Here is a 16,623-nt window from a genome sequence, read left to right as displayed (position 1 = left end):
GATCAAGCCTCAAATTTTATTCTGAGCAGCAGTTGCTTTTATACAGGAAATAAGAGAAAGGGGTAGGGCTGATTAGGGAAAGAGGAGTATATGGCATGATCTGATTGGCCAGCTGGTATTAGCGTCGTTCTGTCCTGCGGTTATTGCGGCTTCCTGTTGCTTAGTTAGAAGGTGCTGAGTGACTTATGCAAAAAGAAGAACAAGTTCTTTCTGGCTACGTGACCTTCCTGGTAATTTATAATGGCGGACCTCTAGTCTTAAGATGGCTCCTGACATCTCCCCCTTTTTTACTTCTTAAAATGCCAAAGCCTTTTTTGCTGAGGTGCAGATAGACTGTGCCTGTCTTAGGCGACCCCTCACCAGTCTGGGCCTTACCCGTCATCGGCACATGAAAGTCATGCAATCATGCCCTGTCTTAGGTTGGTCCCAGCCCTGAGGGATTCTTACCCGTCTTTGACTACCAGCCTCTGCGTCTTGGGGGTGAGCTTTAACCGAGTGAGGGAGCAGTGGCCTGACTCCTCCCGAAGGCTGGGAGTGGCAGAGTGATGTCAGCTAACCTCTAGGTAGCCAGGCATGCTCTCAGGGAATTCTGGAGCAGGTCAGGTAAGGACCTTCCCTTGCACTATTAGACGTTGCACTCAGCTCGGTGCCCAGGCCTCTTGTTTTATATCGGAAGAGGCGGGCCTGTCTCCAGTTACCAGGCCGTCCCCGAAGGGCAGGAGCTAGGTCCTACGGATAAAGCACCATATTCTGCTATACCAGGGAAGGTTCATTTCTTCATCGAGGAAGGAGAACTGCAGACCAACAGGCGCGGTGGGCGGTTCTTGACTGTAGCTGTCAACCGGCTCCTGGGAGGCAAGGCGATGGTAATGGACTTCTAACGGTCTTTTGATTGCATTGTCAACCTGGTCTTTGATAAAGGTTGTAAGACGATTAAATGCCCAAGGCCCAAATGAGATTAGTAAGAAAATGCCTACAAAAGGTCCTAAAAGGCTAGGTAGCAAGGTGGTAAGCCAAGGGGAGGCAGAGAACCAGTTTTGGTACCAAGACTCTTGTTGTTCTCTAGCTCTTTTTCTATTTTCTAGACTCTTTTTTACCTTGTCAAGGCTATTTTGCACAAGGCCTGTCTTATCAGAATAAAAACAGCATTCTTCTCTGAGGGCCACGCAAAGGCCCCCTTCTTTGAGGAAGAGGAGATCAAGCCCTCTTCTGTTTTGCAAAACTACCTCTGAGAGGGACGCTACAGAGTCTTTTAGGTCTTGTATTCCTTCTCTGAGGTTATTAAGGTCTTTGTCAATAAGAGATTGAAGTTGTAAGTATTGGTTGTTGGAAGTGACTAAGGAAGCAATGCCAGTGCCTGCTCCTATGGCACTGACACCTAACAAGACAGAAAGGGTGATAGCAGTGAGAGGCTCACGCTTGTTACGAGACGTGGCATCTGGATCTATGAATTGAAGGAAAGTATTAGGGTCGTGGAGAAAAAATCGGGGGAATAAAACAACAACTACGCAGTAATCGCGAGAGGTCAAAAAGTGGGATGTAAAAACGTATGGGGTTAAGCCAGAGGAGCAAGCAAAATAAGTGCCACTAGCAGCAAGCACATATGAGAATGTGTGATTGATTGTCATGGTTTGGTTACATATGGGAATTAGGCTGGTCGGGGGACGCATTGCTGGTCCTATGAGACAGAGGCCTAAGCCGGAGATAGATGTTAGGGTGAGGGCTGTAAAGGGGTCTTGAGTATGTAACAAAGCACCGCTATCATTTGTAAAAAGGGGAGGTTCAAGGGTCGCTATGCCTTCATAAAAAGGAGGGATAGGCGAGAAGCAAATCCAACATTCTTGATGGGCTGTGCTGTTTTTGTCTCTGAGAGCCTCTAATGAGGCATTAATCAAGTCAACTATAAGTTGTGAAGAATCAGGAGGCCCAGGCAGGATGGTAGGCTAAAAAGGGGTGGTTTTTTTATGGCTGGGCTGGGGTGTGGCTGTAAGCTTAGGAGCAGAGCGTTTAGGTTTTGGAGCAGTGCCTTCTATTTTGGATTGGCGCAGGACTGGGTTAGGTCCCAGGTAAGCCGCATTTCTGTTGGGACTTTCTTTAGAAAGTTCAATAGAGAAAAGCATTCCTTTATCTTTCCCTGAAAAATAGCCACGAATGCCCCAATGTCTTTTCCGGGTGGTTTGCCAATCATTCAGGTCGGCCTTAATGATAGATATTTGGAGGGGGTTGCACCACCCTGGGTCGCTACAGGCTTTATAGACTGATGTCGGGATGTTGTTTAGATCATTTTCAGGAGAGGGAGGATTAAGCCTCTTTACTTGTATGAACTTGTCAGAGGCAGGCTTCCAGCTTACATCTCCAGTGGTTTCACAGCCCCAAGAGGCACAATAATAATCAGCCTGGAGACCACATTTATAATCTAACCCTCGCGGCCTATGAGCGCCGGGACAGACATAGTATCCCCCTTGTTGCAGCCAAAGAGAAGTGCGACCCCAAGGGGAATCGCAGGTTGGAACGGTGTGATAATGGTCCGAATTATTGGGTGCCTTGACTAGCGGAAGGAAATCTGTGGCAAGTCCCCATAAAGGGTCCCCTCCAGCTGCCAGTTGGCAAAGATCTACTTGAAGGGAGGCTTTCTGTGGTTGGGGGGCTAGGGAAGAAGAGGTGTTGACAATATCTCCTGCCTGATTTCTGATGATCCAGGTGAAGTTGTAGAGTGTGTAGCTTGAGGAGGCGCTTACGGTTTGGAGTGCCCCAAAGATGGCGAGCCATATCGCAGAGAATGGAGACATTTTTGTAAAGTACCTGGAAAAGAACACATTTATACATTTTTCTCAGGGGGCAGTTCCCCTGGTGGGTCGATGAGTTTTATTAGCCTCCCAGGCAGCCATCGGGCATTTTGTGTTTTAGAATCATAGATACATGCATGTCCCTTGCCCCAGATAAGGACGGGGTCGGGACCATTCCATTTTGATGTCAGAGGATCTTTCCACAGGGCTTGTGCATAAGAGTTTGCAGTAGTAGGGTGCCAAAATCGGTCGGCTGCAGACTTTCCATCATTGTCGAGTGTCAGGAAATTAAGGACAAAAAGGGCATGATTTAGCAAGGTCTTATTATTGTTGTGTGGGGGGTATAGGATACCTTTGGAGTGTTGAAGTTTTGTAAGCATATTCTTCAAAGTCTGGTGTGCTCTTTCAACAATGCCCTGGCCCTGGGGGTTGTACGGAATGCCTGTAATATGTTTGATATTTAGTTGAGCACAAAATTGTTTAAAGGAAGTACTGGTGTAGCCTGGGCCGTTATCAGTCTTGAGAGTTTTAGGTAATGGTAGAAAGGCAAGGCATGAAATCATATGACTGATAACATGTTTGGTGGCTTCTCCAGACTGTAGGGTTGCACAGAGAAAGCCACTGAAGGTATCTATAGAAACATGTATATATTTCAGTTTACCAAAAGGGCTGAAATGAGTAACATCCATTTGCCACAGTTCTCCAGGAGTAAGGCCGCGAGGATTGACGCCAAGATGGGGTTCAGGTAGTAGAGTAAGACACCCCTGACATTGGCGCACTATTTGGCGTGCCTGTTCCCTAGTAATGGAGAATAAAAGGCGAAGAGTCCGGGCATTTAGGTGGTGTATCTGATGAGCCTGTTGAGCTTGTTGAATGGGGTCAGTAGAAGATATAGCCATAACAAGGTTGGAAACTTCTCGAGAGGCTCTATCAACAAGATCATTACCAGTACTTAGGGGGCCAGGGAGACCTGAGTGAGCACGGATGTGCCCTATAAAAAAGGGATGAGATCTGGCGAGGATGAGGTTTTGGAGTTCTGAGAATAAGGGGGAGGCATTAGTGGAGGGTCGAATAAAAGGGACGGTCTCCAGAAGGGGAACTGATTGACTTATATAAGCACTATCGGTGAACAAATTAAAAGGACTATTAGGGAGAGTCTTGAAGACTTGAACAACTGCAAAAAGTTCTACAAGCTGTGCGGACAAGTAGTCGGTCCTGATCTTAGTAAGCTGTCCATTAATACTAAAGGCAGCAATTCCTGAAGAGGAGCCATCTGTGAAAACAGAAGGAGCTTGTGGAATAGGACGGCTCTTGGTCAGGGAAGGGAAAACTACAGCCTGGTTTTTAAGGAATTGTATGAGTTTGTCAGCAGGGTAATGATTATCTATCTTTCCTTGAAATGAAATACAATTGACAGCCCATTCATCTGATGTTTGTAGTAGCCATTTGACCTGAGCTGCTTCATAGGGCACAACAATGATGTCAGGGTCTTTGTTAAAAAGCTTTAGGGAGCTTTCGCGCCCCATTTTAAGTATTTGTGCGATAAGAGAAGGGTAGACAGGGAGTATCTTAGAAGGAGTAGCTGGCAGATGAAGCCAATATAGGGGTTTGTTTTGCCACAGGACACCCGTAGGCGTGAAGGTTGTGGGAAGAATTAGTAGCCACAGGGCACAGGCAGGGGAATAGTATGAGATATTTTGATTTAAAATGGCCTTTTCAACTAAGTTTAAGGCCGAGGCTGCCTCAGGCGTCAGGGTGCGTGGAGAAGAGGGATCAGGATCTCCTCGGAGAATGTCAAAGAGGGGCTTTAAATCTCCGGTGGTCAACTTTAGATATGGGCGAAGCCAGTTGATATCACCTAACAGGCGTTGGAAATCATTGAGGGTCTGTAAAGAGTCTTTTCTCAATTCAACCTTTTGTGAAAGGACCTTAGAGGGGTGTAACTCGAAACCTAAGAAGAGGAAAGGGGGCTGTAATTGGACCTTTTCTGGTGAAATCTGTAGTCCTAGATCTTGAAGAGCATCAACTAATTTATGGCTGGTATCAAGCAAGATGGCAATATCAGAGCCTGCCAGGAGAATATCATCCATATAATGGACAATGTATAGGTTGGGATGTGTAAGGCGAAACGGATCAATGGCCTGGGCAACAAATTTTTGACAAAGGGTAGGACTGTTTGCCATACCCTGAGGCAAAACCTTCCATTGAAATCTTGGGGAGGGTCCTATGCAGTTAACAACTGGGAGGCTAAAGGCGAAACGTTTTCTGTCCTCCGGATGTAAAGGGATACAGAAAAAACAGTCTTTTAGATCTATGACTATCTTATGATATCCTGCAGGTATTGCAACGGGGGACGGCAGCCCTGGTTGGAGCGCCCCCATGGGAACCATGGTCTTATTGATTTCTCTGAGATCTTGAAGAAGTCTCCATTTACCCCCTTTCTTTTGTATAACAAAGATGGGAGTGTTCCAAGGGGAGGTAGATGGTTCAATGTGGCCAGCATCTAACTGTTCCTGCACTAACTGTGTGGCCGCTGAAAGTTTATGACGGGGCAAGGGCCATTGATCGATCCAGACAGGGTGGTTGCTCTTCCACGTGATTTTATCTGCCTGGAGTGCAGGGGGAGCAACGGCCCTCACGAAAAATTTTTGATGTCGTACCCTAAGCCTGTCCGTGGGGCCCTGTGTTCGGCCTCTATGGGAACGGTAATACCCTGATTATTTTTTCCAAGGCCCTTGCCCGGGATGAACCCTTGGTTTAGCATTTGATGAGTAATGGTAGCTGAGGGACTGAACATTAAAACTCCCATCTGGCTCAATATGTCGCGACCCCACAGATTCACGGGAAGCCCGGGGACAATAAAGGGGCGGACCTGACCAGTGTTTCCATCAGGGCCTTCCCAGGTGAGGAGTTGAGAGCTTTGTAAGGTGTTTTGAGAGTGTCCTATGCCTTGAAGATGAGTAAGAGAGGGCTGGCAAGGCCAGGAAGAAGGCCAGGAGGCCTTTGCAAGCACTGTAGAGTCAGCGCCCGTGTCAAGGATGCCTTTGAATTTTTTGCCATTGATTTTGAGTGTGAGGTATGGGCGTTCTCGAGAAAGTTGTTGGATCCAAAAAATATCAGAGGAACCAGGCGTAGACGCCCCTCGGGAAGGCCCTAGGGAAGGATTAGATGTGTCGAGGGGTAGGGGTAGAGCCTGAGCAAGGCGTTGACCTTGGTGTATATAAAGTGGGCCTCTGGAGCTACTGGCTAATATCTTTATCTCCCCGGAATAATCACTGTCAACAATAGAGGGAAAAATGGTGATGCCCTGCAAGGTAGAGGAGGCCCTTCCAAGGATAAGAAAAAATGTTTTAGGGGGAGGGGGCCCAAAAACGCCTGTGGGGATCACCTGAGTCCCGCTATCGGGCTCTAATATGATGTCGGAGGAGGCACAGAGGTCCAGTCCTGCGCTTCCTGGGGTGGCCCTGTAAAGGGAATGGACTAATTTTGGGGAAAGGTGGGTAGGGGCTGAGTTTGTTCTATCTGGCTGTTCCCCGAGGCCCTGAGAAAAGGGATTGGCTGAGGGGCCCGGGGCTGGCCCCTCTGCCCGTTTCCCTGCTGGCGAGTGATGGGGTTACCGAGTATGTCGGTGGTGGAGCGGCAGTCTCTAGCCCAGTGTCGGCCCTTTTTGCAAACAGGGCAAGGTGTCGAGGGAGGAGAAGGTCCTTTATTATAAGGGCCCTGAACCCTGGGTTTGTCATGGGAACCGTGGCATTGACGGGCAAAGTGCCCTGGCTGACCGCATTTGAAACAATTTTTTTGTTGGCCAGGGTTGGCCTGGATTGCAGCACCAACCGCTAGATGAATGGCCTGAGATACCTTGGAAGTAAATGGATCAACGTCTCGGCACAAGCGAAGCATTTCATCGAGCGTCTTGTCCCCGGGTCTTACCCCTGAGGACGGCTCGGCAGGAGGCGTTAGCATTTTCAAAAGCCAATTGTTTATGACTAACCTGTCATTAGCGGCGTCGCTTCCTAGAGCGCGCTCAGCAGCCTCTAGAAGGCGACTGACAAATTCACTGTAATCTTCCTGGGGACCTTGGATAACCTTGGTGAGTGGTGTGGTGGGGGTGCCAGAACTAGGAAGAGTTCTCCAGGCCCCAAGAGCGGCATTATGTGTCTGAGAAAGGAGTCCAATAGGGAGATTTCGTTGTCGCTCTTCAGTGGCATATGTCCCCTGACCAGTAAGTTTTTCAAAGGTCCAAGAATGAGAGCGGGGATTTTTAAGATTATTAGCGGCTATAGTCTGGCAGCGGTCACAGAAATCAGCCCGCCAAGTTAGATATTGGCCACGGGTGAGGACAGCCTGGACTATGCGGAGCCATTCACAAGGGAGAAGGTGTCCCCCTCGAGACAGTGTTTCGAGGACAGATAAGGTGTAAGGAGCATTAGGTCCATAAGTCCTGACAGCTGTATTTAGTTCTTTTAAGTTTTTGAACTGTAATTTATGGAACTCTTTACGCTCCGGGGCGGGGGGAGGGAGTTCGTCGTCACTGCTTTCTTCTTCATCATTATTGTCAGCAGTGTCCTCTCCACCTTCAGGGGCATCAGGGGGATCAGCGGTGTTAGAGGTGGGAGATTCAGGTCGTTGGGATCGGGTGATGACAGGGAAGGTGAGGGTTTTTGGTTTGGGGTTTTTGGAGGGTTTTATGGGCAAGCGTTGGGCGGTAAGGACAGTCTCTTGTAAAGCAGCCTGAAGGGAGGCTAGTTTGCTCTCTATCTCGGCCATCTGTGCAGCAAGCTTATCTTTGGTTTGTGAAAGGTTGTTGCCGTTGGAGGCGGGGAATGGCAGAACAGGCGCACAGAACTGTGGATTGTAGGGTGGGAGCCAAGTAGAAGGCCAATCTGGGTTACGATATCGTACGGCCTCATCTTCTAAGGTGGCGGCATCACCAGGATCTAAGGGGTCATTGAGTGGTCTTTTAGTCAGTAAGGGATTGGTAAGAGGACTTTTAGGAGAAGGGGGATGTTCTGTGGGCAAAGAAGGGTATATGCCTTTAGTTGGAGAGGGATCGCTCATGTCTATAACGACTGAGGGACATCTAGAGGGGGGCTTCTCAGTGGGAAGAGAAGCAACGGATGCTGAGCGAGACAGCGGTTTAAGGCAGTACTCCGCTACTGACAAGAGTTGTCGTTTTTCGGGGTCATCGGAGGCGGTTTCTACAATATCTCGAATTAGTCCCCAATAAGAGAAAGCAGCGACGGGGACGGCATCAGGGCCTTCCTTTTGTAACTTATCGTTTAAGTCTCTGCCTACCTTTTGCCATTTTTTTGGATGGATTTCGGGGCCATTTACTATGAACCAGGGACAGACTTCATCAATGAAGAGAAAAAAATTTGACTAAATCCTTCTTTTTTACTCGGATTCCTCGTTCCTTGAATGAGCGTTTTAAGTCTTTTATGAATAGTGCTTCTCTGGACAAGGTTTGTCCCATCTTTTTGTTTTATTTATCTAAAAAGAAAGAGGGATAGGAACTGAGGAAGTGAACATAGGTATCAAGGCAAAAAGGAGGAGAAGGGAACTTAACTTCTCTCCCGCGTGGGCAGCCGGTTAGTACAATCCGCTAACACGGACCCCCTGGGGTGCGATGCCTACGGACGTCCCGCCGGCTGTGCCTTTGGGCATAGACAAGGCTCTTTTACAGAGGCGGCAGAGGAGGGATTATATCAGAGGTCTCGACGTGGGCAGTCGGTTGGTACAATCCGCCAACACGGCTTCTCAAGAGGCGAATCGCAGACCTACAGCTCTCTCCAGGGCGGAGGGAGAGGTCTACGACCGGGATGCCCTCTGAGTGGACGACTTCTGCCTTAAAGTCGACTGACACACTGTATTTTCCCAACTCAGAAAAAGCAGCCTCTAACCTCGGGGGTGGACGGCTTGTGCCGAGAAGCGGGCTAGAGAGAAAAGTCCCAAATCCTTTGAAAAAAAAAAAGGAAAAGACAAGAGGACCTAGAGAAGACAGAGGGAGTTATGCTCAACTCTTTTCCCCGTTTAAAATTTGTTACTTATGATCCTAGCAGTCCGTGTTGAAACTAAACTAAGGCGGATGAACACTCACCGAAGACGGCGATCTCCGGTGAGCCGAAGACGAGGACCTTCCATGAGCGGTGAAAGGCAGTCTTCTCTGAAAAACTTCTCCTTAACGAGCTGCAGCCTCTGTTATTTCGTAGTCCGCCTGGGTAAGGGTTCTGCACTCGAGCCCCACGTTGGGCGCCACTTGTCCCGCCCGCGGGACCGGTTATTTGGTGGGAGAACCGAGGAGAACCCAACCTAAAGAAAAGAGGGGTAACACGGACGAGAGAAAAGAGTGGAGGCAAGACAGTGTTCTGATCAAGCCTCAAATTTTATTCTGAGCAGCAGTTGCTTTTATACAGGAAATAAGAGAAAGGGGTAGGGCTGATTAGGAAAAGAGGAGTATATGGCACGATCTGATTGGCCAGCTGGTATCAGCGTCGTTCTGTCCTGCGGTTATTGCGGCTTCCCGTTGCTTAGTTAGAAGGTGCTGAGTGACTTATGCAAAAAGAAGAACAAGTTCTTTCTGGCTACGTGACCTTCCTGGTAATTTATAATGGCGGACCTCTAGTCTTAAGATGGCTCCTGACAGAATCACATGGCAAAACTTTCTCAAGAGGTATATCACCTTGCCTCCGCGCTGAGGAGCGCGGCCGGAGGAAGCTGCGAGAGGACCTGGGGCTCGCCCCTCCGCGCCGGGGTAAGGGCACCCAGCTCCGCCATTACGGCGCGCGAGGCAAAATGGAGGCGCCAGGCCGTCCCGCGGCCGCCGCCAGCGCGGCGCCTGCGCCCCTGTGCGCCCGGCCCGCCCCTGCCCGGCCCGCGAGGCCGTTACGGCCGTTGACGGACGGCGAGGGGCGGGGCAAGCGCGCCGCACCACACCCCAAGCCGCGCTCCAGCGGGCGGTTCCGGCGAGCCCAGCTCCGGCCCCGGTAGTCCGGTCCAGGCCGCTCCGGGCCGCGAGCCGCTCCGTAAGCGCGGCCGCGCTCCGTGCTTTCGCTCCAGCCCTTTGTGTCCCGGCGCGCGTCGGGGGGAACGCGGGGACGCGCGCTGCGCCGTGCGCCTGCGCGAGGGGGCGGGCGCCCCGCCCCCGCCCCGCCCCGCCCCGGCCGCCATTTCGTGCTCCCGCGCGCGCGCGCGCGCGCGCGCGGCCTCCGCGTGATGGACGCCCGGAAGCCCAGACAACAAAGGCCGGAGCGCGGGGGCCGCGCCGACCGCAGGTCTTTCTGATGTCCGCGGGGCGAAGATGGCGCCGAAAGGCAGCCGCCGTGCCCCAGCGTGGAGGGAAGTGGGCCTCCCAGCGCGTACACGGTCCAGTATGCCCAAACTCGTGTTGGTATCTGGCATTCACGAACGCATGGGTTCCCATGTATTCCTACGTGCACGACCTCGAGAATGTTCTCACTCTCGAGTGTGCGTGCACGTGTGTTTGCACCGCCTGGCTACTTACGCAGGTCTGGGGTGCTTGGGCTCTGTTTGCACGAACCTGGGATGTGCAAATACGTGTGCATTCGTGAATCTGGTGTACGGCACCAGCCCGTGCATAACCCGGGGACATGTGCAGACCACGAGTGCGAGCCCAGCCTTCCGAAGCCAGGGGCACCCTCCGAAACGATTTCTGGCCTGTTCCGGGTTCATCGCGCCTGCTGAGTTCACATGCAAAGCATAACACGAGCCCGCCGCTACCCTATGGTGGTCTTACCCTTTCCTCTAATCTTCTCACCCGCTTATTGGGCTCCTGCTATGGCCCTGCCTTTGCACCGGGGGCACGCGGTGACTGTCCTTGGCAGGTGAGGGAAACAGACCAGAAAAGGGCAGTTAAGGGCATCATGATGCAACTTTGAAGGAGGGGCCTGGCCAACAGAGGTCAAAAAAAGCTTCCCGGAGGAAGTCATGAGCCAAGGCCAGTGTAGCTGGCCAGGGCCGGGCCCCAAAGGATATCAGGGCTCAAGCCTGAGAACTTGAGTCTAGGAGGCATTTAAACAGGAGATGCCACCAAATTCACAATTATGGGAGGACAGGGGCTTGAAGCGGAGGGGGGGCAGGTGAGTAAGGTGTGGGAAAAGGAGGCCTGTTTGTGGGAACCAGGTTCAGCAGGGAAGTGCACTCCCCAGGGACGGAAAGGGAAGGAAGAGCAGGACAGGGACTGGTCTCTCCAGCTGATGACACCTCGTGCTGCTTCTGGCTCTTTTGTGTTGAACACACACCTCTCCCCAGGAGAGAGAGACCAAAGCCCGGGCGCTGCCCTTTACTATCTGCGCTCCTGGCCAAGCACCTTTGTGGGTGGGCATGGGGGGAGATATACCTGCAGGAGAACAGCCCAGGCATAGGGTAAGATTTCTGTAAACATGGATGTTAACATTTGAGCTGGACTGCCTTTAGAAGTCTCCTTGTCTGGCCCTCCTTTCCCTTCCATCAGAAAACCGCCTTTGTACCTTTCATCTGGTGATAGATAGATAGACAGACAGACAGACAGCCATCCTCTTGTTAGGCTAGCTATTCCTAAGTACATTTTGAGGGCATAAAAGTCCATCTCCTCTAACATACTTCAACACTGCCACTGAGAACCCCTCTACGAGATCCCCATTATGCTGTCATCGAACCTCCATTTGAATATGTCTCATAATGGAGAACTGGCCACTTCACAGGACAGCCTTACAAACTTAGCATGTAAGTTTACCTTAGGCCCAGATCTTTGCAATCTGAAATAAAGGCTCCCCTCCCCCCCACTGCCCCCGCCCTTTTCACCTAAAAGATAAACTTGAGCACATGCTGAGAGTTAGGCCTGTGTCATGGCTAGAGATATAGCAGCCAGACAGTTCCTGCCTCTAGGGACTTACAGATCCAAATCGCAGGACACCAGGGTCCAAGAGTAGATAAATAGCTTCTTCATGCTTGATAATGATGATGCAGAAAGTCTGTGCAGCGTGGATTACACACACTGGGCTGTCCCTTGCATCTTGAATTAAAACTGTAGGGGGCTCTGGGGGTGGGATTGGGATGGGCACATGTCCTCCTCCCCACATGGGGAGTGCCCTTGTAAAGCACGGCCTGGCTGTCCCGTCCTGTCCACGGTTGCCTCAGGCCTGGGCATGGTCCATAGTCCTTGCTACTGGGGGTGGGTGGGGCTGACCCCATGCTCAGAAGCACCATCCGCATTATGCAGAAAGAACCAATAGCGACCCTCAAAAGGGGACTGTGGGCTTGGAGGATGCCCAGGGCTGTTCTTAGGGGTGAGGGGATCCTGATGAACCCTCTAAGCAGCCACATCTGGGCACCCTACCCGCCTGCGAGGTGGGGCCTTGGGGATAAGTGGCCACCCTTGTGGCTCCTGTGCCACTCAGGCACCGGGCAGATTTTCTACCACTTTAAGTCATCCACAGAGCCCAGGCTGGAGCATCCTAGGAAACCAGGCCTGAGATCCGACCTTAATAAAGTCTGTGTAGTCTGGAAGTAGGGGCCGGGGCCAGGGGCCGGGGAGGGGGGGGGTCCTACTTTCCCTCCTACTGAACAGTCTGTCGTATGCATGAGTGCTCAGCATTTCACCCTTTTCCCAAAGGCCCAAGGAGCTGGGTGATGTCATCCTCAAGGGCCCCTTCCTGGCTTATGGGCTCCAGAGGTGAGCCCCACCCCTGCTTGTCCCTCAGCCCCTGAGGTGGGGGGGCTAGTGCTACCAGCTCTGACTGCTGCACTGGGCTTGGGGTCCCTGATGAGGAAACATCTGGTGGGGAACTTTTCTGGCTCCCAAGAGTAAACCACAGGGACCTAGAAGGTGCCACCTTGGGAGGCTTCTTACCTCCAAAGGGTCGCATTTAAAAGAGGAAGGGTCCCTGGAGAAATGAAACTGTTCGCAATAGAACAAATGCCACCTTGTGCCTGCGGACTTCCTGCAGAGGTCTGTGGGCTTGTTCCCAGCCTGTGTAAATAATTTAATGGAAAACTCCAGAAGGGAGGCAGCCCACGTGAGCCTGACCTTGCCCGCTAGCAGGCAGGTTATAAAATGTTTCCGCTCTGAGCTGTGGCTGTGAGTGAGGATACCTCAGTCACAGCCCAGGGAAATAAGACAGTGCTCTGGGATCCTGGGGAGGGCCAGCTGCGCGGGTGGGATTTCTTACGGGAGCCCATCCCTCCACACTGCCCCTGAGGTCCTGGTCGTAGACTACAGGGCGTGGCTGCTCCCAGACTGCAAAGCCAGGGTCCTGGCTGTCCCAGATGTGTCCTGCCGACCTAACCCTCCGCGCCCAGGGCAGCCCCGGGGCCAGGCAGCTTGCTGTGGGGGAGGGAGGGGAGATGGTTTCCGGCGGGCTCCAGCCAAGCCGGGCAGGGTGTCCCTCTCGGGCAACAGGGAAGGAGGACCCCCGCACACCGGCCCTGCCCGCCAACTTCCCAGCCCAACCAACCCCGCCTTCCCAGCCGTCCCGCCAGACTCCCCGCCAGCGGGGCTGGGCGGTGCGCGCCCCCCTCCTAAGGCGGTTCCTCCTGGGTCCCACCGCCCAGTCCGCGCCTGCCTGGGAGGTGGCCTGGGCGGTGGCCTGGGCGGGGAGGGGGCGGAGGGAGCTAGTGGAGCCACTGCTCAGAGGCTGTGCCGCCGAGGCACAAACATTTCCTTATGTGGTGACTCTGAGGGCCGAGGGCCTGGGCGGCGCCCGCGGAGGGATGGGGGGTGGCGCCTGGGGACGTCGGACGTGGGTGATCATGGCCATTCCGACTTAGAGAGGCAGAGCCCCTGCCCAACAGGATCGGCTTCATCTTGTGGACTAGACAAAGGAAAGTCCCCTGCCCTGTTCTTTGTCCCCTGGAGCGTGTCCCACGATCCCCCAGGAGGAAGTGGCCACTGTATCTTGCCCAGACCCCCTCTCCCCGACTTCTCCTGCATTTTTGGGAAAGTGTCCCTGAAATAATGAGATTCAGGCAAAGCCCTCAGCCTGGGCGAGGAGGGGCGGGCCGCCAGACCTCCCCGACTCATTAGGACAGAGCGGCACCCCGGTTTGCCTTGGGAGCTATATTTGGCCACAGTGATAACAGGGTGACTCATGGGAGGGACAGCCCGGGAGGCTGGAAAGTGGATGAGCTGCCTCACTGGAAATGCGGCTCATTTCTGGTCCAGGCTGGCTTCAAGCTCTAGCCCCTCAGAAGGACTTGACATCAAAACACGGCCTGGCCCCAGCAAGGTCGCCGCATTGCTGGGGGCGGGGAAGACAGTAACCTGGACAGGTGCCTAAGCTTCCCAGAGCCTGGTCAGTGCACCTCTGACTCTGGCACCACCCCCCTTCTTGAGGTTCTGGGGTGTCTGCTCTGACCCCCTGAACTGTCCTAGATCCTTGGGTCAGTATCTCACTTCAATATTACATCCTTTGAGCAGAATTTAATATCTGATAGAGGAGGTTCCGGTGGGATGTTTTCTAGGTAGGGCTTTTAGCAGGACATTCGCTCACCCAGTGACTCTCTAATCGGTAGAATTTCAGGGAGTACAGTTTGAGGTTGCACCTGAGAGGTACTTCCTGCCTGGGAGGCCTCAGCATGCAGCATCACGCCTACAGGCTGAGGGAGAAGAAACTCCCTGAGCCTGGTCCCCCACCCTCCCCACCAGCTTCCTGGGGACTCCCATCCCACCTCCTGCAGCCCTTGCTCCCTGGCTCCCTGGGGTCTGTTCCTGAGTCATAGGACACTGGCCCAAACTACCTTCCCCTGCCACTTCCCTTACTGCTGAACAGGGACAGTCATCTCCAGCTTCAGAGTCCCCCTCAGCCCCAGCGCACTCGCCCACCTGGTTCCGTGGGAACAGAGGATTCAGGGCCCACAGTTGGATGGAGAGCCATGCTTCTCTAGGGCTCAGAGTGAAGAATCCTGTGGGTGAGACAATGGCCGCCCCTGCCCAATGCACTAAAATGGACATCACCGGATAGACTGTCCAGTTTTAAGATTCTCTTTTCATACCGGGCAGAGGTCCCCAAGGAATCTGAAGAAAGGAGATGGGGAAATGGACGCTCGAAAGCATGAAACAATCTGTAAGCCATACGCTGACAGAATGGCCACGTCTCAGATGGCACCTTAGCCGTCATCTCATCCACCCCAACTGTCTGGAGCAGAAATCGCTTCTCTGCACGCTCCCTGGATTGCTTTCGGTGGCAGGGAGCTCTGCTGGGGAGGGCAGTGTTTTATAGACTTGAAATCTGCCTTCTTTAATGCCCATCTTCATGCTCCTTGTCTGCCGGACTGTTCTCCGACGGCAGGGCGGGTGAGTCCCGCTGCCCTCCCAGCGTGGGGCCTGGTGGTGGTCAAAGGATGTGCGTTCCAGATGAATACTGAAGCGATGCCCGGTGTTTGCCAAAGTGCCCCTCTGAGCCATCGGCTCTGGGCTGAACCCCACCGGGTTTCCCCCCATCCCACATGCGCCCCGGCTCCCTGAACACGCTTCGTCTTTCCCACCTCAGTGCTGCATCTAGGCCGCGGTGCTGCGTTGAAGCCCCTGAAGGCAACTCAGCTCCCCGGATGTGCCCCGGCTGGCACAGAAGCGGAGCGGAGCCGCCGCTCACTGCGTGCTTCGCGCTGCCGCCCTCGCGGCCCAGCCCCGCGAGCCTTCGCGGTCAGCATCCTGCTGCGGTCGCATCTCTCCGAGCCCCAGGCTGGTCCTTTGTGCGGCACAGCTGTAACTTTAACTCTCAAAGAGGAGGGCTCCGTGCTGCGTCTGGTAATAGCGCCTTGCCCTGGGACGGGCCCAGCTGGCGCCTCAGGGGGCCAGACTGGGGAATGGGCAAGCTTAGTCCCCCTGGGTGAGACCTGCCCGGGGCCAAGACACTGGTTGTGGGCAAAGATGCCAGCGTGTGCCTTTTGCTCAGGAAGCAAAACCTGGCTTTGGGGGTCTGCCCAAGACCCCTAACTAAGGCCCATAACTGGGTAATCAGCAGGTCCCTGACCGTGTTTAGGGCCCCAGGGCTGCCAGATGGTATGGCTCAGCCTTGCCCTGCCGCATAGCTGAGCAGGTTTGGGGGAGCTGCGAACATACAGCTCTGGGTTAATATGTGTTTGTTGACTGACTCCTCGGTGGCTAGGAGGTGGGAGCCATCCCGGGCGAGTGTCCACACCTTGGACACCTCCTGCTCCTGTCCCCTCTGCAGCTGGGGGCCAGGGCAGACACACCTCTTGTCCTCGGTTTGTGGACCTGATGATGAGTGGTGAGAGGAGGTCCAGGTTCTGCGGCTGCCTCACGGCCAGGCATCTGGCTGGGACCAGGCCGGGCCAGAACTTGCAGAACAAAGGCAGGTGGAGGGTGAAGTCCACAGAGTCACCCCAGGAAGGACTGAGGACCTTTGTCCAGAGAGGTTTTCCTCCCCTGAAGGGGCTTTATGCCCCAGAGCGCCCGCCCACCCTGTAGAATGACCTGTCAGCCAGGGAGGGGGCAGGCATCCTTCCAGGTCACCAAGCACCTGATGGTGCAGTGGTGTGAGCTCAGGCAGGGGCCTGGCCAGTGGGGGAGGGGCAGGACCGTCACTCTAGCCGAATCCCATTGCAGATAGCTGTGACAGAGAGGAAGCCCCAGAAACCAATGAGGCGAGTGCAGAGCAACTGAAAGGAAGATAAAATGTGCTCGGGCCCAAGGGCTGGGGACAGGTGCCAGGGAGCGCGGGAGCCTCCCCCAGACCCCGCCCTCCCATCCCCTGCCCTGCACCTGGCTCCCACACACCCCTCACTGTATCCCCACCTTCCCGCTGCGCTGGCGCTGAGTGCAGACCGGCGCCTCCCTCCCTGCTCGCTGACACTGGTGTAGATTTGCAGATAGAGGCGC

General features: G+C 53.6%; 1 long non-coding RNA gene across 1 annotated transcript; it reads right to left on the bottom strand.

The window, feature by feature from the left end:
* Nucleotides 1–2,169: 2,169 nt before the first annotated feature.
* On the bottom strand, nucleotides 2,170–8,943 carry LOC118613756. Its single transcript, XR_004955798.1, has 2 exons — nucleotides 8,884–8,943; nucleotides 2,170–2,802 (listed from the first exon to the last, which is right to left on the bottom strand). It is a non-coding gene; the product is annotated as an uncharacterized LOC118613756 (long non-coding RNA).
* Nucleotides 8,944–16,623: the final 7,680 nt, after the last annotated feature.

The sequence above is a fragment of the Rousettus aegyptiacus genome, unplaced genomic scaffold (assembly GCF_014176215.1).
Source record: "Rousettus aegyptiacus isolate mRouAeg1 unplaced genomic scaffold, mRouAeg1.p scaffold_m13_p_2, whole genome shotgun sequence".
Lineage (NCBI taxonomy): Eukaryota > Metazoa > Chordata > Mammalia > Chiroptera > Pteropodidae > Rousettus > Rousettus aegyptiacus.
This window is presented reverse-complemented; position numbering and strand designations above follow the sequence as displayed.